The sequence below is a fragment of the Dryas octopetala genome, chromosome 8 (assembly GCF_963921425.1).
Source record: "Dryas octopetala chromosome 8, drDryOcto1.1, whole genome shotgun sequence".
Taxonomy (NCBI): Eukaryota; Viridiplantae; Streptophyta; class Magnoliopsida; order Rosales; family Rosaceae; genus Dryas; species Dryas octopetala.
This window is the reverse complement of record NC_141373.1, coordinates 7,635,731-7,656,074: the sequence shown is the minus strand read 5'-3', so window position 1 is coordinate 7,656,074 and position 20,344 is coordinate 7,635,731. Positions and strand designations below refer to the sequence as shown.

Genomic DNA, 20,344 nt, shown 5'->3' with positions numbered 1-20,344 from the left:
GGCATGTATTCTTCAATTACTTTCTTATTCTTTGCAATGATATTATGTCAATGACCTAACAATTCACCTTGGCTTGCAGACAGTCATTGTTATTGGGATTCTGTTCGGGGCAACTTTTCTTTTAAGTCGTAGCAGTGCGGCCAAGGTATTCATGACTACCATATCTAACTATATACCATCGGGAAATTTCAAAAATTAGTAATTTTGTTTTTAGTTTCACTAAAGTGCTTAAGGTTTTTTAGAGTACGTTTAAAAATATAATAATCGAGAAGTAAGCTCAAGTGCTTTTCGAATAGTGCTTGAATCCTCCTTGAACACTTCTCGACGTGAATTGAGCCATACTCTAACTCTTGCCCTCTCTATCTCTCTAATTATCTGCTAAGTAGGTGGGAGTGGGACAAACATGCGGATTAAGAAATACTTGTGACGGAGGCTCGCGCTGTGATATATGCATAAACAATTTTAATAGTTTTTTGAATATTTTTTCAATTAGACCAAAGTGTGCCCAGGTCCAACCTTTCCTTCCCACTTACAAGGTAATTAATATACATTAATTGACTTCATATTGGTTTTTGTTTTTTGTCTTTCTAAACCTTAATTTTAGTTTATTTTTCATTAATTTTGTTAATATTTTCTCTCTTTGTGTGTTTGTGTCTGGCTGTGGAAACTCATCAAATAGGATAATACGCTGCCGTTTAATCGGTATTCATGGCTAACCGCGCACAATGCATATGCAATGATTGGAACAAGGTCACTAATTACAAGCTCCATGCTTCTCTTCGGCACAAACCAGATGGATCCCATTACCACTCAGCTTAATGTATACATCTTATCCTATCTTTCTCTTACTCATGGTTTAAAAAAAAAAAATTATTGTACTTCTCGGTTATATACAATATTTCTCTCTCAAAACATGAGTGTGAGACTTAGGCAAATTAATCAGAAGAATTCTAAAGTTTGTAATACATAATTCAGATTTAGGGTCGAGTAATATTATTAAGATAAATACGAAAGCTATGAAGAAGGATAATTTTTTTTTTTTTCTTTTTTATGCAGAATGGTGTTAGAGGATTAATGCTTGACGTGCATGACTTCAACAACATCACGTGGTTATGTCACGGCCAGTGTAGCAACAACACTGCTTTTGTAAGTAGTCCAAATTAATCAAGGGCTGTCATAAAACCCAAATTGGAATATCATATTATTAACTGATATTATTAAGACAATGCTATTCTGATATTGTTTCTTTTTGTGAGTTAAAAATAATAAATATTAATTTTGAAGTGCATGATGATAAGTGCGATTAATATGCAGTTTCTCATAATTTTATATGGTTTGGTTCACTTGTTGTGACAGCAACCAGCAATTAATGTCCTGAGCGAGGTCCAAACATTTCTTAAACAAAATCCACTGGAGATCATCACCATCATCATAGAAGACCACGTTACAGCACCCATGGCTTTAACTAAGCTGTTTGACATCGCCGGCCTCAGGCCATTCTGGTTTCCGATAACTCGGATGCCAAAAAATGGTGAAGATTGGCCAACAGTTATGGATATGGTAGAGAAGAATCAACGTTTGGTGGTTTTCACTTCAGCACAAGATAAGGAGGCTTCCGAGGGAATAGCCTACCAATGGAACTATATGGTAGAAAACCAATGTACACTACAACAAATCTAAGCAAAAGTCACGTTTTTTTTCAACTAATCTGGAAGCCATTGCTATTGTTGTGTTTTTTGGTCAAAAATCACTGTTTATACTTTGACTGACTAATACAACTCCTAAACCATTGCTTATTAAGTAACTAATTCTTAATGTCGTTGCTTTATTCGTTTCAGCCCTGTTATGCAACAAAAAACCCCGAAGTTGCAAGCTCTGTCAACTTATTCAGATATCCCTTAAGGGGAAGGTAATCGAAAATGGTCAGAGGCAGCTAATCCCACGCAGTTATAGTCACCGATCTCCAAACCGTTGTCGCCTACACCGACGGAAATAGTGTGGCTCGGCACATCCTCCAACCTCCATCAAATTGAAACCCCCAATCCACCTCCTCTGCATCTGGGTTGCTTGGGTATAATGGTTAAATTATTATTGTGAGGTCTGACAATTGGCTTGCTGGCAATTGAATTGGAATTTTTGAAGGTAAGAATCTCATCTCTTGCACCAGCTAGTATGCCTTATTAGTTGAAGTTATTTTAATCTATTTGTTTGTTTGTATTGCAGTGGTTGATTTTTCAGTTATTCAGACATTGATTTGGCACCTTATCTGCTCGTGGGTTAAGAAGGAACGTGATATTGCTTGACAAATTATGGCCTAAACAACCCGTCTGATGTGAGTTACTTAAAACCCTGCTCTTCAAGTCATAGAAATTCTAGTTTGGATTATGTGTATAAACCAAATGACCTTGATGGAGATGAAAATTTTGATTCATAAATTTTATCTTCTGTGGGTGTGAATTTTTAGCACTTATTAAAAGAATTCTTATGAAGTAGATGTCATATCCAATATGCAGGTGTAGTAAAGTTTAAGTTGTTTGGTGACTTTGATATGAGTTTTGGGGTGAATTTCATGTTAATTGGTTGATAGTTGATACCTCCCTTAGATACAGGAGTACTGTTGTTTACATCGTTTCAACCATTCATCAATCTTGGAATGGCAAATATGAATGGTGTTGAAACATTGAGTGTAGCCTCCTTTGGGTATTGGATAGCCATGATTGACTGGAGTTGAACTGGTTTAATTCAAATACATCAGCAACTAGCTTCTAGAAGTGCATCTAGTGGACCTAAACCTGGGAATCAAGACATAGGATAACTAGCTTCAGTATATTATGAATTGGTTGTACAGCTGGCTGCTTATGTGGATTTAGTTCATCTATCTTTACCTTTCAAATATATATAAACCGATAGGCCTCACCAAAAAGCCCAAGGCCCGAAGCCCGCCCGGCCCATTAGGCCCGAAGCCCGATTTGGCCAGAAAATTGGGCCGGCCCGGCCCGGCCCGAAAGTCTCTTGGGTTGGGCTTGGGCCATCCCCTTGAAGCCCATGGGCCGCCCGAAGCCCGGCCCGTTTAGGCCCGCCCAAAGCCCGACCCAAAGCCCAATTTGGAAATCATAACATATTTAATAGGGTTTTTATTTGTTTACTATAATAAATTATTAATATGCTTATTAAGTTATTATATAATACTATAATGTTAGTAAATAGTAATAGTGTAAATTATGTAATACTATAAATAATAAAGTAATAAACTTTTAAAATTATATACAACATTACAAGTATAATAAAATATAAATGTATATGTGTATATACAACTTTTATAATACAAGTATAATTAAAGTTATTAAACCACAATCGTCATTTCATTAATTCAACGATCTGAACCGTTCATTTTATATTTTCATAGTCAAAGATCATCCTTACAAAAAATCGGCTAAATCGGAATTCATCTACCCATTCGATTATCATTAGAAAAACCACGATCGTTCATTAATTCGACCACCATTACATTTAGAAAAATCACTTTTACATCTTCGATTAAGCTAATTTTTTGCAAGAATTCTCTTTGAGTGGAGAACTAAAACTTGAACGGTTCGGATTGTTGAAAACAAGATCGATATGTGAGCTTCTACATATAAATACACTTGAAGAGTATAATTCTAATAACTTTCCCGTTGAAACCTTATTGTTTCCATAATTATGAAGACCACAACGTGATTTCAACAATCTGACCTGTTCATTTTCTATGTTCATAGTCAAAGATCATCCGTACAAAAAATCGGCTAAATCGAAATTCATCTACCCATTCGATGATCATTAGAAAAACCACGATCGTTCATTAATTTGACCACCATTATGTCACTTTTACATCTCCGATTGAGCTAATTTTTTGCACAAATTATTTTTGAGTGAGGAACTAAAATTTGAACGGTTTGGATCGTTGACAACACAATTGCATCGTTTGTTTATAAAAATATGTAATAAAATATATAATAATACATATGTACATTTATGTTTTATTATAGTTGTAATGTTGTATATAATTTTAAAAGTTTATTATTTATGGTATTACACTATTACTAACATAATAGTATTATATAATAACTTAATAAGCATATTAATAATTTATTGAAGTAAATAAACGAAAAAGCTATTAAATATGTTATGATTCACAAACTTGACAAATAAACTAGTCAGCTCAGTTGGTTGAGAGTTGAAGCTTGTTATGTGAGGTCTGATGTTCAAATCACAATATAGCCAAAATCCTATTTTTTTTTTTTTGAAGATATATATGTGTCTAAATAGGCTTTGGGCCCATTTTGGGCCGCCCGTTCGGGCCTAGCCCGGCCCGGCCCTCCAAGCCCGCAAGCCAAAGCCCGATGGGCGGGCCTTGGGCTTGTGTATTAAAGCCCAAGCCCGGCCCGGCCCGGCCCGAAAGCCCTATTGGGCTTCTATAATTCAAGCCCGAGCCCGACCCGAACCCAAAAAATTTGGGCCGGGCTAGCCCGGCCCGGCCCATTGCCGACCCCTATAAACCGATGTACTAGTCTGCATTATTAATTAATTAATGAAAACTGAGAAGATTACATGGTATTAGAGCAAGCAATATAAATGTTATGCTCAACAGTTATGCAGTGTTTCTACATCACACACGTGTTTGCATTACAAACGTAAACCAAAACCTTACAATATATAATGTTATGACATGAATACTGTCAATGCTGGAGACATTTGTGCTGACCAGAGATTGGATGTTGGTGTCGAGGAATCATCAATTCAACCCCGGGTTGACATTGAGGGCACAACAATTGATCGTCCTTTATCCCCACTCTCTGCCACTTTATGATCTGCCCTCTAGTATCATAACCATTGAGTCTGGTAAGCATAATTTTGTCAATATCACTAATACTAATAGAAATAATTGGTCTGTTTGTTCTTCTCATACTTGGTCTCTACACATTACTAATAGCTGAAGGTTTATCGGCCAACCATCTAGCCAAAATTAATTGAGAATACAGGTCAGAGGTTGGAGAATTTTGCCTAAACTATGATATTACTATTTAAATTATAATGTAACTAATATTGGAAAGGTAAAACATCATATAAAATAGCAACTTTCAGTCAAACCAAAATTTAGGAATATGATATATCACATAATTAGCATATGAAAGTGGAGGCTGTTTGCTTTGTGAAAATGAGTTAAACAATCCACTGGCAATGATATCATTCTGCATCCTGGAGGTTTGTTCTTTCTCAAATGTCTATTTGTGAAGGACATCTAATTGTTGGTAAAGTTGCATGATTAGCGAATTATGGGAAAGTTAACATATTTAATTCTTTGGATTTTGCTGTATTTAAAAAACATGATATTAATTTAGTCATCTTGATCATGCAGGTTTGGCTTTTGGCTCTAGTTGTTTTATGGATGGCCACATATAATAGTACGATTTGGTTTAGTAATATACTTGGCCATTTTGTGAATATGGATTCTGCCAAGACAGACATGGATGGTCAGTAACTAAGTACCATCTATTGAGTCAGGAGCTGGTTCTAATTTGATGAATATTTTGATAATCTTTTCATGCATCTAGTATGTTTTTTTTTTTCTCTCTTTTTACTAGATAATCAATGTACTAATGCAGCAAAGTTTCTTGGATATAGGACCAACTGGGAAGAGTGTCTTTGATATGTGGAATTTTATTCATTACGCTAGGGCAGGGTTTAGATGGTGCACCGCCCCTTGTTCAGTTGACAATCCCACCTCCTGCAATGATTGGATATGAAATTTGTTCCTCCATCTCTGGGAGGTTACTCATATTTAATTATGAAGCTAGGGCCATTACATTTTACCAGGAAAGGCTTGTCTGTAGCAAGCACAGCTGCTTGTTTGACCTTTACTGTAAGTTACTTTTATCTTTTCTTGGTACACCTTTGCCTTCCATTTAATAAGAACATCTTTGGATGCCCATTGTTACAATCACATTATGAGTTTGTCTATGTAGCATATGGAGGTCCAAATTAAATTTGAGAATGGAGTGGTGTAACTCAAAAGAAGAATTGCGGCGTGTTTATATTTCTTTTATTCATACAATTCATAACTTGAAAATATGTTTACTAGACTACATATAAGTGATTTGAATACAAAAAATGCTTTTGATTAATCTAAGAACTAGGGCTCATATTTTTGTGAAAGGTCTTCCAAAGTGCACCTTTTTTTTACTGGAAGAACCCAAAGGAATAGAAGGCTATAACAAGGATTATCCCATGTTTTATGACTCTTTTCAGGTACGTATGAGAGTTTTTGTATACTCTTTCTGTTTTCAGGAGTTAAAGTAATAAGAGAATTATATTTCCATAGTGTCACGTCAGAGGCTTGAAGTATTTCTTTTGTCCTCTTCTGCTTTTGGCAGATATAGTTTCTCAAAGTGCTTTTGCCATCATGCTTGTCTTGACAAAGTGCTGAATTGACAAGATTCTTTTCAAGCAGCAAGAATCAGAATCTTCCATCACTTTGTTCATTTCTTGGTCAGTATTGCACTCAATTGGGTCATGAAAAAAACCACACTCAATGCAGGGAATTTGTTAAATGTACAAATACGTATTGCCTCCCACCCCAAATGCATTATTAGAGTGTCATCTCCCTCTTAAGAAAGAAAGACTATTTCAGCTATTGCCTCCCTCTTAGGAATTTTTTTTCTGTTTTGCAAGAAAAGGCATGCCTAGAAGAGGCATTAGAAAACCAATCAATTTGCAGGCATACCGTCAGCTATGGTTTGAAGAGCCCTGTTCTGAAATGCCTCCAGAAGATGCTTGTTCACAAACAGACTCCAATCCAACCCCCCACCAGCTTTCTGATTTCGTTAACACTTGTGTTAACATTTGGGTGCCTATGAATCAATTCACAGTAGGTCATCCCCGGAATGGACATGGTGAGTTAAATTATTCTCCGGTGCACCTAAATCCTATGGATACTAACTTGAATAACAGGAGAGTGGAGGTTGGTGATAGCACTCCACAATCAAAGGTAAGAGACATCGCACAGCTCGCTGAGAATAGCACAGCTCATACTGGTGTTGCTCCCCAAAGTACTAGAGCCAAGGCTAAAATTTCAAATACTGCAAGGGTAGTCATTAAGGGAGTACGTGAAGTAGAAGGCAATCCAAATGATGTAGACCAAGCAGCACAAAAAGCTCCCTTTTGGGATGATATGGTTGCACCAGATACATATAAGTCTTCGAGCACAGATAGCTATGGCATGAACTAGTCAACATGATCTTCAGCTTAATGGTGTGCCACAATGTTGGTTAACCTTCAGCTTAAACCTTTGGATTGCACAAGATGTAACTACATACTGTTTTTTATTTAGGAAGCAATAGGGTATGCTACAAATGTCATCCTTGCACTATTTTGTGTTCCTACTGCAAGTATCATTAGGCATGAAATGTCATTTTCTAGGAAGCTAGGACATTTTCCAATTATTGTAACAGTATCTTTGTTTTTTTTTTGTTTTAATATAAGTTCAGTTATGGTTTTAAGTTTTAATAATTTTGTTCTACCAAACCCGTTTGCCTCTTGAAAACCAAAAGTTTCCCTATGGCACAAAAGTATAGCAATGGCTTTGTGAGTTTTAAAAAAAGAAAAAAAAAACTTTTAAAAGGGAAAGAAATTTTCAACAAGGAAATTCAATTTTACAAGAAAAATAAAGTTAATATTTAATTAAAAACATTATATTAAGAGACTAGTATTTTTACCCTAAAAAATAATACACAACTCCAAAGAGACTAGTATTTGTTATATTTATTTGTGGAATGTTGATATACAACGTACTATAAGAAATTAATACACAACTCCAAAGAAACAAAAATCTTAAAAATTAAAATAAAATTATAATTGTAGTAATTGAATGTTATTGCTAGACAACTACAAGAAAGCTTGAACTTTCAAAAGAAGGCGACCGAATGCTTGAACAACCGCCTTCGAATGCTCTTTGTGAGTATTCGCATTCAAGCGCTTGATTAAAAATGAACCACATTGGTATAGACTCAAAACAGGGTCGGAACCAAACACATTATAGCCCAGCCAAGAATTCTGCGGAAAAAGTGATTATATATATATATATATAGAAGTGCTCTAAAGTTAAGTAGTTAGCAAGTTAATACGAAGCTAACTATGCTTTTGGGCTCACCACATCACAAATTTCATAATCCGAACCATAATTTATTTAGGCCACATTTCAAAGATCATCATTGCAAAAAATCAACAAAATCAAAAATCATGTAGTCATCTAATTGAGATCAAATAAATAGACGATCAGTATTTTTGATAAAAGCATAGAAATAGTTGTTATTATAATCAAATTGCTAAATGACTTCCAATTTTAGAGATTTTTTACAGGAATGATCTTTGAAGTAGGGTCTAAACAATATACGGTTCGGATTTTGATATTACATTATGCAATGGGCCCAACAGGGTGGTTAGTTTTGTATTAACTTACTAACTAGTTAGTTTTCGAGCATTCTTCTATATATATATATATATCACATAGAAGCCCAGTATTAGTAACTTAGTATGTTACCGTTTCTTTCAATTAGAATTTGTTGGTATGATTGGTGAAATTTATATGAAATTTGTGTGTTTGCTGCCATATTTTTTCAAGCATATGCTTTCAAACTTTTATAGTTTAATTAATATTTGTATAATGCATTTTGAAGGGTAAGGGTCAATATACCCCTCATGACTAGGTGTATCTTTTTTTCATATTAATAAAATTCTCTCATACTGTCGATTTTTTTTTTTTTCCAAGTTCCTAAATAAATATTTGTGAATTTTTTTTACTAGGAAAAAATTTGTCCCGAGATTTAGCCCACTCGAATTTTAAATCCTAGTTCCGCCACTGACTCAGAATATTAGTTTTTTTAACGTTGTAAAGTCTGTTGTGGATTTTTGTAACATTAACTATATATATTTTTTTATTGGGAAAAATTTACAAACAGGACACATACTTTGATGGTTGTTTCATTTCAGAACATTAATTTTGCTTTGTGTTAATGAAGGACACATACTTTCATTTTGTGTCAATTAAGGACCATGTTTTTTTTCAATTTTTATCTCAACTTTGGTCCGACGTTTGACCCATCAAAACTCAACCAAATTCAGAAAAATTATACTGAGTTTAAAGATATGCATTTCCTCTTTACAACTATATAAAGATTACCCATATCGGATCTCTACAACTTTAGATAATTAGCCCTAAAGTAGGGTATCCGAAATTGTTAGCTTCCCAAATTTTTTTTCAGAGGTCCAATTGGACAGTTTCGGGTACCCTACTTTTGGGCCAATTATCTGGAGTTGTAGATGTCTGATTTAAGTGATCTTTATATGGTTGTAAAGATGAGATGCATAGCTTTAAACCAAGTATAAGTTTGCTAAATTTGGTAGAGTTTTGATGGGTCCAATGTTGAGCCAAAGTTGAGATAAAACAGGGTCCTTATGACACAAAATAAAAATATGTCATTCATTAACACGAATCAAAATTAACGTCCTGAAATGAAATAGTCATCAAAGTATGTGTCCTGTTTGTAAATTTTTCCCTTATTTATTATTATTGTTGTGACCAATAGTTAATTAATGTTTATAAGTTTCTAGCTATTTATTTAGTTAAGTCATATTAGTTTCAGTACTTATATATAGATTTGACATTTGGTTGAACCATGGCTTGTAATATTAAAAGGCTAGGCTTGTAATATTAAAAGACTAGCTGTAGATCGTTTTATTTCAGAAAAATAAGATTATCTGCTAATTATCTTCTTCTTCATATTCTGTATACATTTTTTGCATTAATTATATTGTTCGTCAATCATGACAAAGCTTGAATCTTCTTAAATTGTGAGAGGTCAGCCGAATCAAAAATCTTGGTTTATTTTGTTGGTACTTCATTGTAGTTAATACTTGCCCCTATCTTATCAAAATATAATAGAATCTTTGATGGTCCCAATGAGCAGATATTTATCCCACTTAACTAAATAGGACTAAAATTTTCTATCATGCTATGTTAGTGCGCCAAATCCAAATTTATTCAAACAAAAACTCATTTGCCGCTTTATGTAATCTTTCACTTCTATTTCAATATGTGATGAACTGAATTATTCAATAATTCTCGTTACCCCAGTACTGAAACGCCAACTGCAAACCCAATTCCATTGGGATCAAATTATCAATCCAAATGAGAGGGAAAAAAAAGCCTTTCCCGCTATCAAATTGGCTGACTTACAGCTACCACTTGACATGATGCTCAGGAAGGTTACTTGGCCCAATGCTCTGACAGCTTTTACCTACTTCAAGATTAGTTGATTTGAGGGATATGGCACTTCTTATACATAAATATGGAAAGGAGATGAGCATTTCACAAACACACTCACATCCTACTTCTCTCAGAGATTGGAACAACTGCAAGAGAAATCAAATAGGAGACTTGAGCGTGAGAGTGAAGAGCACCAAGGACGTCAACAGGTTTGTTCACTCTCTTCTATATGAAACCTATAGTTTTCGCTGATGCTTGAATTAATTTCAGACTTCCAATTTAAATTCTTGTTTCAAATTTACAGTTTTAATTATTTATATGAGGTTGCTTATATGGTTATGTACAAAGATAAGTATAATTATAAGTTTACAGACCATTATTGAAGTTAGCATGAATTTTCTCTGCTTTGGGCTTGTTAGTCAGCACAGTACATCTAAACAAATTTTTTTTTTCCTTTCAACATTTTCAAATACCTATACTACCAGGCTGAAGGAAAATGGTGTATTCCATGCAGTTTGTTTACCATGATATAGTAATAAATGCCATGCTATCCTATATTAATACATGCCAATTAAACAGATGCAGTCAATTGCACTATGTTAATTAACAATGATTCTTGTTTACATGTTGTCAGGTTGAGCAAGTATGGATAACTCACAGGCACAAGGGATTGAGGATATTGGCCTTGGATCAGGGACTCAAGAGGAGGTCCATGTGGAAGGTCACATTGTCAATGAGGCAGTAGAGGATGGGACTCAACAAGCTGTTATGCCTCCTGAGCCAATTGTTGTAACTAATATCAATGAAGAACTCCCACATGGGGATGTTGTGCATGAGGCAAATGAACCAAATGTTGCCTCGGGGCTAGTGGCTGACATCCGAGCACGTAGAGGAAGGAATAGACCAAACTGGGCTTTAGAAAGGCCAGAGTTGATGAGGTTCAACAACTTCGGACAAGCGGTTGCTCCCTCAAGGACGGTAGCAAGATTTTCAAGGTTCCTTGGTCAATTGGCAATTGATAGAACCCTGTTTGCAATCAATGTACTTGATTGGAGGAAATTTCGGGGTCGTGAAATGGACCGAGCTTGGGCAAAGATTGAGGTATACATGTACTTTCCCACCTATGTTAGTCAACAGATGGCATAAAGTTCTAATATGGGATACTCCACAAATTATATTATTCTTGAGAAATAAAAAAAAAAAATTGTGAAATGATCTGTTTTGCAAGGTAACCATTGACTGGTCTGAGGAGAGGACTCTTGCATTGAAGTAAAAGATACGCTATGTTGCTGAGGCAAAAATGAATGAGCGGTGGAAACACCATAAGTGTTTGTTGCGCAAGGATTGGTATAAACCTTTCGTCTCCAACAATAGGAGGTTTGTATGTGGGGATCCCCATGTGGATCCTGATCAATGGATTCACCTAGTTCGCCATTGGGATTCTCTGCCGGCACAGGTAGGATGTCAGTTGCTTTCTCAAGTGATTCTTGATTACAATATATATAGATTTCAAAGTAGGAAATTTCTTTTACAATATAAATGGTTGATTTATATGACCATCAATTCAATTACATGTCAGTCACCAGTTGCACATGTTCTGTAAATGTTGTCTATTAGGAGCGTGCTGCACTGAACACTAACAGCAGGCACAAAATGAGGGTGATGCATACGTCTGGCACAAAGACCTTTGCGCAAATCCGGGATGAGTATGTAAGTGTTCTACGACCTGCGAATAAATTTGGCATTTAAGGGTTTTACTGACCAGCTTGTAATTCAGAGCTCTTAAATTATTAATTTGAGTTTGAATGCTACATTAGATAATTGTTATCAGGTGGAGCAAAGTTTATGGTTGTTTTCTGTGTATCAAATCGTAGGCACAGGACCACGGAGGGGTGGAACCAAACAGAATTGAACTCTTCAAGATCACACATTGCAGGTCCAACGGGAATCCGGTGAACTCTAATGCAAGGGAAATTATTGTGAGTTTACTTGGGTACAATTTCAATTAAATTTCACTTGTTGCACAATATGGATACTTTAATGATGGTTTATGAGTTTTTAATTGGTAATTTCTTAGGTTTAATGTATTTCTTCTTTGTTCTAATAATAATGATGGTATTGGTTAGGCACTGACCCATGTTGACAAGTTGAAAGAGAACAGAAACAATAATCCAACTTGGAAGCATATTTTGTAACTACTTACTGCCAGTCGATACATATATAATCTTCACCATCTGAAACTATATTTATACATTTTTATATTTCTATCATCAAGTAAAAAAACCATATTTGTAATGGTGATGGTTTAAGATAGCAAAGACTTTTATTTACTGATTGTTTATTCTAAAAAAATATAGCAAAGGCTTTTATTTTATAGTATCATCAAGTAAAAAATCATTCTGCACCATGTCAATTTTATTTACTGATTCTTCAAGATTTGTGACTGATTGTTTAAGATAGCAAAGGCTATTATATTATATGCCATGCTTGTGTGTCAGGCTACTAAAAATGTATTTGAAATGTTTGTATGCAGGCTGATCTGGAACAGAGGCTAACCCAGTACGAACAGCTCCCCAATACACCCTCAATTACCATGGAAGTCATCAATGGAGTTTTTGCAGCAGTCATGGGACCTGAGAATAGCAGTGGCGTTAGGGGATATGGGATTGGAGTGACCCCTGCTGACATTCCAGGCATGCACACTGATCGACGTGGTGTGGCTGCGGAATTACATGCCTTAAGGGAGTCATATGAGGTGCTACAAAGGGAGGCTGCAAGATTGACAATGGACCATCGGGAAGAGATGGAACACACCAGAATGCTAATGGACCAATACCGCCTAGAGGTGGAAAGGCTTCGACTAATGCACAATGGAGAAATTATGCAGCTCCAAAGGCAACAACAACACATGGATGTTAATTTCAATGGAAGAGTGTCACATGCAGTTGACAACTACATCCGAGGGTCGTTGGCTGCCCCTCCGAGCATGAGTCAATTTCCACCAACAATAGTGATGGAGCCGAGCCTGCAAGTACCATTAGCAGCTGCAATTATGACTTCCCCAATTCCAAATCCTGCTGGAGGCCAAACGCAGCCTAGTACTACACCAAGTCGACTCAGTGGCAATCAAAAAGGAAAATCAGCTGCATGTGAAGGAAGCAACACAGCTTCAAGCAGTGCGAATGAGGGACCAAGTAACCTGTGAGGCTGCTGTTTGGATTCTCAGTAAGATAGTTTATAGCTTTTAAGTATTAGTATGCTATATATGGTCAATCTCCCTGTTTTGGAAGTTAGATTGTGAACTTGCTGACTTATATTTGGAATGAGGCCATAATATAAGTCATGCCAGTTTGCTTGGACTTGTTATATATTTCTGGTTTATTTTGATGATGGTAGTATATATGGAGCAGGGAAGTGCTGTGCATGATTATTTTGCTTTTGTGAATGTGGTAGGGGTGTGAACAATGAAAAGATGAGTAGAAGGTTTAAGTTTTCTGCTTAAGTACGTGTATTGTCAAGCAGCACATTTATAACACAAGAGGTGTTTTGTAATGGATGCTCACTCTGTTAATTATAATTTCTATTGGATCAGCTTGTGACTTTTTTGGTTTATCTGCAAGTTACTAAATTATTATTTTGTTCTTTAATTGGTTAGCAGCAAGCACATTTGGAAACCATGTCCAAAGCTACATTAGGTCCTCCTTCCAAAATTTAATTCTGCTATGCATATGGATATTACAAACAAAACCATTCTCAAATTGCAAATCGTTATTTCTTAAGCAACTCCATTTGGCAACTAATATGTATATGATTAAGATAGTTGGTTAGCATAGAAACAAGTATAAATAATGCTCTAGGAAACCATTTCTGCAGAATTTGTTTAGTAGATTGGCAACCTTTATCAAAGATTGCAGTAGCTGCCAACCTTCTGCACAAAGGTTGTTATAGCAGGGGTGAAAAACAGATTCAAACCTCTCCTATTCAAACCTATTGACCAACTAATTTATAAGTGTAGCTTAAGAATAGCACCTGTCTGACACATTAGTTTCTAATGTGCATGTCAACATCAATGTCAGGGGCCAGATGAACCAGCAACCTTACCAAAACAGGTGGTGCAAATGGTCTTTAGCGACCCCAACCCCTACATCATTTGGCTTAAGTGTTGCTGCACAGTTGCTACTGGATTTTGCAACTCTAAATGGTTGTTTAGTGGGCAATAGAACTAGGAAAAAAAAGGTTGGGGTTGCCAAGTTTTCTTGTAGTGGTAAGTCCTGCCCTTGCTTTACCAAGTTAGAGGTCTTGTAATTAATAACGATAAGGAGAGATATATGATCTGTTACGTGGCATATTATACTGTTAGATTTAAAGATCAATATAACATAACATATTAAATTGTCGATAAAATTAAATAATACATGTGACATTGACAATATCATAATGGAAATTAATATTTCCATGCACTAAACCCAAATGCATGAATTTGAATGGAGACTGGAATTGCAGATGGGGATGGTGGGATGAAACCTGGGTCTTGCCTGAACCGTGATGAATCATCTCCCATGGAAAATACAACCAAGTCACTGGTGTTGATGAACTTCTTTCCAAGTGGCTCAAATATCCTTCGATCTTGCAAGGATAATTCAGCTCCCTTGCTTGACATGCTCAACACCTGCCATGTGGCCGCGGGCAATCGATGGCCCAATTTCATTGCCGTTGATTTTTACACGGTAAGTACAAGTAAAATTTCTGTGTAATATCTGTATATATTTATTATTTTATATCTCTCTTATCATATAATATAATACATAATAAGAAAATAAATACATAAAATATATGCACATGTAATATGATATATACACTTAAAATCCACAAAATGCACTTAAAAATACAATAAAACCCGCATAATATAAGTAATATTATAGGTTTAGGGATTTGATGTTTTAATTTGTAAAATAGAATAATTGATCGATTTATAAATATTTCAGAGAAGTGAAGGTGGTGGCGCCCCGGCAGCTGTGGATGTGGCAAACGGTCATTTAGTTTGTGGATGTGATAATATCAAGCTTTGCAAGGTGTGCAATGACTTCATCAATCTCACCTCCCTTAATTTTCTTAATGACTTCTTCAATCTCACCCATTGAACTAGAGTTCTTTTCTCTAGTTTTTATTTTTCTTTCCTTGAGGGGTGAGGCTAGGATTGGCCATTTGACCCATGGGTGTGGGTACCCGCAACACCTATTCTATTAGGGGATGGATTTGAGACATTATTATTGGATTTGGGTTGGGTATGGGGATTTTTATAAAACCCATATATAGATAAGATGGGTTTGGGTAATACCCATGGGTATCCAAATATACAAAACAAAAAATCTTAACACAGAGTCACAGGTGGCTGCTATATTTCCAACGGAGATCACAAAGTAGGAAACATTTGTGAGCTCTCTCTCTCTCTCTCTCTCTCTCTCTCTCAGCGTTGGTATTCATGCTCTACTGGTGGCAGTGGCACATTCACATTGGATGCGTATATAGTACGGTTATTAAAATTGCTTGTGACGTATCGTTTGCAGTTTACTTCTAGTGGATGCTACTCTCATGTCTCCACCTGAGGCGTTGCAGACAAGCATAGCTTGTAATTCGTTCCATGAATCACTACTAAGCACTCATTGTTAACAAGCAGCTGCTTTTCATCCTAGTTAAGTAGACATATAGAAAATAGACTAATTTTTCAAAGTTAGTCTTATACTGAGATTAATATAAAGCCTTGAAAGCTAGCAGAGGAAAAAAATACCAGAGAGATAATGAAATAATAAAGTGTTTCCTCCAAAAATTGAATTATTTAATTAGAATTATATTTTATTAAAAAAAAATTGTGGGTTAATGGGTTGGGTTTGGGCAACCCATTAATCTGGTGGGCGGGTATGGGTAATACCCATGAAAATAGTAATGGGTATGGCATGGTATGGGTATATCAAAATTTAAATGGGATGGGTTTGGGACTGTGGGTATCTGCCCACTGGGTCAAATGGCCATCCCTAGGTGAGGCAAAACAGTTTGATAAAATGTTACAATGAAGCGGTTTCTGAATAAGAGTGGTGAGTTTTTTTCATCATGCCTCCATAAAGACAAATTTGTGAATCCGTTATTGACTGAAATGAATGAGAATATCCATAAGCTTTACCTTAACTGCCATTGGGGGGGAGGTGTGAAGTGGAAAAGTAATAGGTTCTAGGTTCAAATTTTGTCATTTAAAAAAAAAAAAAAAAATAGTAGAAGTGAGAGTGAGAATGAGAATGAGAATAAGAGGTGGGCTTGAGCCTTGACCCTGGGGTTAGTGGTGGGGATATTGGGTTGGGCCTGGGCCTTGGGGTGTAGGAACTGGGGCCTTGGGGGGGGGGGGGGGGTTGGGATGTGGTTGATAATTGAAGCCTAACTAGGAGGAGTGTCGAAATGAAAAAGAAAATGTTAATATCCCGCTCCTCTAATATATGGGTTTAAATTCTCTCTTTTGCTTGTTTAATATTAGCAAAACAATACAGAGCCACTGGTTATAAATTTGTAGATCAATTGAATTATAATGTTGCTACTACGTACTGTGTGTAGGCAAATATGACTTTTGGAGCATGCAACCAGGCCTAAAATGGTGCTGCCCCTTCCCATCTGAACAAGTTCATGCCCTACTACTTTATTTGGGACAATGCTTTTATGCCCAATCTCTTGTCATATAAAGTACTATAGTGATCGAACATGATTGAATATCAATTAAACTTGTTTTATTTTGTTTTCTCTGCTTTCAAAATCCTGGTGAAATTTAAATTACAGCTTGACTTATAGATGAACGAGTTGTAAGTAATTACTTTATGCATGCCTAGGTACCATGTGATTATGCAGTAATAAAGAATCGTAGTCCACTTTAATCATGTACATGTATTGATTCAATCTGGCTTCTTGTAGTGAAATTGTGCTTTGCTTTCGAAATTGTTACTCATCACTGTTACATCCACTAGCCTAAAAAGGGTTTGGGCAAGAATAGATGGACGGGACTCGAGTAGAGTTGAATTCTTTATCTCAAAAATGCAAATGGGTAGGTGCTACGTATATGCTATAGAGCATATATATGCTCCAGAAAATAGGTTTCTTTACTTATATTTTTTGATTATTTAACACAAAAAATATAAGCAGACAATATTCCAAACTCATACTTGCATATGTTGGCCAAGATTATTGAGTCCAGATTTTTGTTGATCTTTTATGTATTGATATGGTACTTGTGTCAAAACTGCGTACCTATCTCATTTAAAGCTTTAATCATTTCTTTCTAATATAAACACTAAATTCAAATGTCATTTTGGGTACAAACACTATATGAAAAAAAGAAAATAACAACAAATATAGGCTCTTAATTAATAGCTAATTTCATTTATTTCTAATAGGTAAGATACTGATATATATATATATATACAAATACATCATTTAGTGAATAAATTGAATACATAAGAGTGTATATAGTGAACCTAACATTTTTGTTTTCATTTTTATATATGCACAGAAGTCAGTCCCTAGTGCCTATGGACAGCTAACAGTTTTGGTTAATTAGGGTCCAAGTAAAAAGTATCGTGTTCAATGGTAATCTGGTAGGGATTAAATTAATTAGTTTGCATGAATCAAGGGTACACTTGCATGCCTTTAAATAAATAATTTAACCCTATGTGCACGGCTCAAGAAACCTTAAAATTCCTGTATTTTTAGGGGTTCAAGGTTAATGATTTAAACATTAACATGTACCTTAGCTTGTCTCAATGTCCTTAATTCTGATAAGCACTCTGATCGACACAAATATACATATGCATGTAGGCTTAATTAAGTAAATCAAGCACTAATTAAGAAATGCAGGGAATATTATGATTTTTTAGGTCGGTGAGGGGGAATCAGGTTCTGAAATGTGTCATATAGCTTGTCCAAAAACAATATTAGCATATTCTAGAGCATTGAAGCTACTCCATCGCCAGCAAAACCAACAAACAAACCGAAAACCATGCATGCAGATATTCTTATTAATTACTACTGTTTTCTTATATGGATAATGTTCTTTTTCCATATCAGAATGTGTGTCAAGATGGCATATATATCCAGACATAATTTGACATAATAATGATTTTGATTTATAATATTCTGGCTAACAAGACTTCACAATATTTTTACTAACCGATCGACAAGGGATTCTTCCTAAAAAGCTCTTTGGGTGTGTGTGTATATATAATATATTATATAAATAATAAAGTGTTTTTTTCCTATTATACCCAAAACAAAGTACTTTTTCCTAACCTTTTAGGTGAATAAGAAAATTGATCATGCACCTAAACATCCTGTACACTTTCTGCAAGGTGAAAGAATTACTATCTTTAATTTTTCTGCAAAAAGTATAAATATTTTAAAATGATGAAGGTTCCTCATCCAACTAATGAAGATTCCCCATCCAATTAATATAACAACAATGGGTTATCTACCATCCATCCAATTATCCAATTAAAGACATGTTCACAATTATAACTCGTGCACACAAAAAAATAAGCCTTCTAGAAACCGCACATATTAAAGTCTATATATGCATGCCCAATTAAATCCAAGTCTTCAAATAGTAATTGGTGGAAATATTAATTAATTAATCTGTGGGAGTTCATGACGCACATCGATGGCATAAATTATGCATTTTCCTCCGTGGATGGGGCATAGATTTTCCACTGGCCCTTACCCTTAATTATATGCGCATCAATATTTATTTATTTATAATATAAGATATGAAAAATATTGGGGCAACAGACCAACAGTTGCCAACTTTGAAAGCAACCCTCGATACAGTGAGGCCATTCTTGAGATTGACTGCTTGCATTAGAATCTACATGCTTAATTCTTGATAATATTATCATTATCCATTTCAGCCCTCCATCTAATGATAACGTGCATGCTTAATCAATTGTATAATTCAAGTGGTAGTATTGGTTGCTAATCAGGAGAATTCAACCCAAGACAAGACCAATTTTGAGAAAATCTGGATATATAGATTCATTAAATTTATTATTTTTTTATGTTAAACCTAAGTGGTACATTAACTTCAAAATAGTATCATTGTATCGTGAAGGTTGAAAGATATAGGCTTCAATAAATAACCGGTATTAGTATCAAAGATTCTATTAAGACACATGACGCGTAATTATCATTACAGGTAAAGTACAGAATCAACGACGACTTAATTTCCTGAAGTGATACATGATAGGTAAAGTATCAAAGATATAGGCTTCAATAAATAACCGGTATTAGTATCAAAGATTCTATTAAGACACATGACGCGTGATTATCATTACAGGTAAAGTACATAATCAACGACGACTTAATTTCCTGAAGTGATACATGATAGGTAAAGTATCAAAGAGAAATTTCATAAAGCCCAAACTAGTTAGGTATTAGACATTTAGACCTAAGTAATTAATTAGTTGATAATGATATAATCATATTAGTGCAATGTGGATGCCAAAAACAAAAAACAAACTTCTTTAACTTTTTTCTGAAAGCAAAAGTTAAAAAAATTTCAGCAAAAAGTTAAAAAAAAAGTTCATTTCCATGATTGAACACCTCTCTTATAACATCAAATCACCTACTTATTCATTGGGTACGTTGAAATTTGAATCAACAACATATACAGCACACACTCTGGTGTCTTTAGCTTTGCGCGAACACAAGGGGCCATGTTGAGAACCCCATGCACATACAAAATGTAGTTGAAAATAGACGTTACATATGGACCACATGATGAACACCACTATCAAAGTGGACACGTGGTGCAAGATCGGACCACCCACGTACGTGGAAAAGTGGGTTCAATTATTCGATAGATACGAGTATAGGACCACAAAGATAAAAATCCTGGGTCTAATCACAATCCCAACTAGGCTTTACCACCCCCCACCCACACTCTTTGGGTGCCACCAAAATATTTGCAAATTTAGAATAAATTAAATAGTTATCAATTTCCCTAAAAGTATATTTTAG

At 35.3% G+C, this 20,344-nt stretch overlaps 1 long non-coding RNA gene and 1 pseudogene across 1 annotated transcript; both read left to right on the top strand.

Annotated features, from left to right (window-relative positions):
* The first annotated feature begins 658 nt into the window (after nt 1-658).
* Nucleotides 659-16,936, top strand: LOC147276738 (PI-PLC X domain-containing protein At5g67130-like; annotated as a pseudogene).
* LOC147276739 (uncharacterized) lies at nt 4,735-5,759 on the top strand. The gene is made up of 3 exons (XR_015123888.1): nt 4,735-4,878; nt 5,396-5,510; nt 5,662-5,759. It is a non-coding gene; the product is annotated as an uncharacterized LOC147276739 (long non-coding RNA).
* Nucleotides 16,937-20,344: the final 3,408 nt, after the last annotated feature.